Raw genomic sequence first — 3337 nt, 5'->3', positions numbered from 1 at the left:
TGATGAGTTTCTCATTTCCTCTTCGCTGAGAGTATTTCTGCTTTTGTGGACTGCCACATAATCCCTAATATATAGAATGCCTGATGTTTTGTTCCATCCAAGGTCATTGTGCGATTCTTAAATAGTCATCTATGTTTGAATGCCATGAAGTATTCTTTGTAGAAATCTGTATGCTGAATTCTACCTTTTTCAATTGTTCTCTGTATTATATTCCCTAGTTTCGATGGAGAGAACAATTATTTCTCACGTCCATGCCCTGTACTAGTCGAATCTCATTGATGGTTATATTTCTCTTTTCCAATCGATCGGATCGATAGTATTAGGCAGAGTTGGATTTGTTTGAGGCAAAAACTCTGTCATCACAAGTATTGGTCATCATTTGCTGATGACGGGCTTCTTATCCTCTTTCTTTTTGTTACTACTTTCTTGCATCGTAGATGATAGAGTCTGTATTTGTATGATTCATAGCCACAACGATAGTGACAATAACGTTATTAATACCTGCGCATGGTACTTCTTGTATATCCGCTGAAATATGCTCGACATGGCCACTACCTTCTACATATAGTGTTTCCGTTCCCTAAGATTTAATTAAATGAATATAAAGCGTTCGTATGCTGTTGATTCGACGAAGAGTAATTTATATATGCAGATGTCCCTGCTCAATAAATTTAGGGAACACATCTCAAAATTAATAGATGGTCTTAATAATATTCGTCTCCAAACTTGTGGTCCTTGCTGACTGTAATTATTTGACATTATTTCCTGTCATAAGTTTTGACTGTATATAAACTGTTCGGATATGTAATTGATTATCTTCCCAAGTCTTCACTGCTGATTCATTTTTATGGTGCTCACGTGGCAATGGCTTCATTTTGTCTTCTTATAATCTCCCTTGCTGTGTTTGGTATAGATTTACCATAACATTCGGTTGGAATGCAAAGCCTCAACATAGTCTAAATGTGAATAACAGTGAGGAAGGAGTCGCCAGAACCTTTCCTTCAAGTTATATGCTGCTATTTGTATAGATTGATCAGGGCCATATAATTTTTGAACCACAAATAATCTCCCACAAGAGCGCAAACTACGAAGTGACCAGATGTGGTGAACAGAGGAAGAGAGGTCGGTGGTAGTGTTGCAACTCTCTCCACCTCCAAAGCAACTCGTCTCTCTCGTCTGGAAACAACTCCCATATAATCACACCTCCTCGCAATATTTCTGGATGCAAGTCCACTGGCAGAACAGACAACCCATGATATGGTGCTATATGTGTGAAAACACTTCTTTCATAAATGTGAGTAGGGAATCCTGTTATTCTCACGGGCCTGATGGAGCACCTCGGATGTTGTATCCGACCATCCACTTACGATCATAGCTGTGAGAAATGAAAACAACACCATTTTTCTGTAGCAAAGCAATACACCATTCTAGAGTATCTCCCACAGATAAGCAACTAGGGATTTTTCTGGGGCAATGAGGACATAAATCTGTGTGAAGAAAAAATCGTATTCCACTCCTTGCAAACAAGGCAAGAGCTGACGATTGAATGCAATGGAAGCTTTCAAAGATGCGTCTCTTTAAATTGGGATGCAACTCAAATAGAACCAATTGCTCTTCATCTTCTTCCATTCCACACATATTTCCCCTCTATTACTTTAAGTGCCAATGTTTCTTCCAAGCAAAACCTAATTTGATTTATTTTATGACTAATTTTCTATCCACGAGAGAGCCCCTCTATCTGGGAGTGAAAAACTAAAACTAAACAAAATACAATGTGATGCCACACAATAAATTTCGATTGTATTTTGTTCTTATCGACTTCCAGCTTAAAACTCTAATATGAAATTTCTGAAGCATCTGGAAACTTCAGATTATTGTTAATCTAATAAATCACATTCCCTCACATAAATAGGAGTTTATGTGAGTATTTTACTGCTTTCTGTTCAAATCTATATGAATAATTCTGCACAGTTTTATACTATTATTTTCAATATGTTTCAATGTAGTGGCAACGTTTTGCATTTACTATACTGGTTTTTTTGGTGCCATTGCCTCTTGATGTAAATATCAGTTAATCTATTTATCTTTCTGCAACTTTTTTCTGATTAAACTTCTAGTTATGGCTATACCCAACAGGATGGCAGGTTGACAGGCTCTAATACCATTTGTAATGAATCATTTATATATTTTCCCATTTTCATCTGTACAACTTGATAATCTTCCTATTTGATGATTCTTCTCCATAGTTGATTCAATATATATATATATATATATATAATATTTTATTATAAGAGTCACATCTTTTCATTATATCAATAATAATAATATAATTATATTATATTAATTATATATTTATATTAATAAGTTTTTGATTAATTAATATAACTATATTAATAAATATATCATATATATTATTTTAATAACTATATATATTATATTATATTATAATACTTTACTAATATAGTATTGCTATATTAAACATATCTTAATCATTATTTATTATTTCATTCATATTACTATTATAATACGATATACATAATATAATTATTATAATATTACTTATAGCATATTATTATTTTAATATTATTTATTAATATTACTTTATATAAAGTATCTATTATTATTTAAATTACTTGTCAAAATGGGGACATCACAGAGATTGAGTTTTCTATTTCAACATTTCTTCCTCTACCTCAAAAGGAACTACCTAAAAACTAATAACTTCTCTTCATTCACATTACAAAGTGAAATCATGTCAAAAATTGATTTAGTCTTCAAATCATCATTAGGATCAGTAGTTGACATGCATTCATGAGTTTTACTAGACCTTATACTAGATTTTTACCTCTAAAATTATTTACTTTTGTCTCTTCTCTAATTGCAAATCTACCATAGGAAAAAAAGAACTCCCCACTTTTGAATGTGCAGTCTTATCTCAATGCTGTATCAATCTCTTTCTCATCATTATTGTTCAAAAGTACCACCCCTAAATGATAGTGAAATATAGTTAAGAGACTATTTCTAAAACTATTTATGGATTTCTCCTTTCTTGGTTTTTTATATCTTAAAGTGGTTTTTCTTTTGCCTCTTGGCTTTTAGCTTTGAGAAATTAGTCTACTATCTTTTTTTGAGGGCTCAAAGACAAACAGAGTGAAAATTTATTCCCCATAGATATGCAATAGATGGAAGTGTCATTTTGGCTACCTTCAAGATATCTTATTGATAAGGAGTGTGAAAAGGTGATGACATATGCCACCAAGTGAGTCATTGTGTCTAAGAGAGCAAGAGATTGAGTTTTTTGATTCACCATTACTTCCTCTACATCAAAAGGAACTAG

This window comes from Cupressus sempervirens, chromosome 3, assembly GCF_028749045.1.
Source record: "Cupressus sempervirens isolate cs-2001-9-10 chromosome 3, ASM2874904v1, whole genome shotgun sequence".
In the NCBI taxonomy this organism is placed as follows: Eukaryota; Viridiplantae; Streptophyta; class Pinopsida; order Cupressales; family Cupressaceae; genus Cupressus; species Cupressus sempervirens.
The sequence above is the reverse complement of the archived record's forward strand: the minus strand, read 5'-3'. Positions refer to the sequence as shown.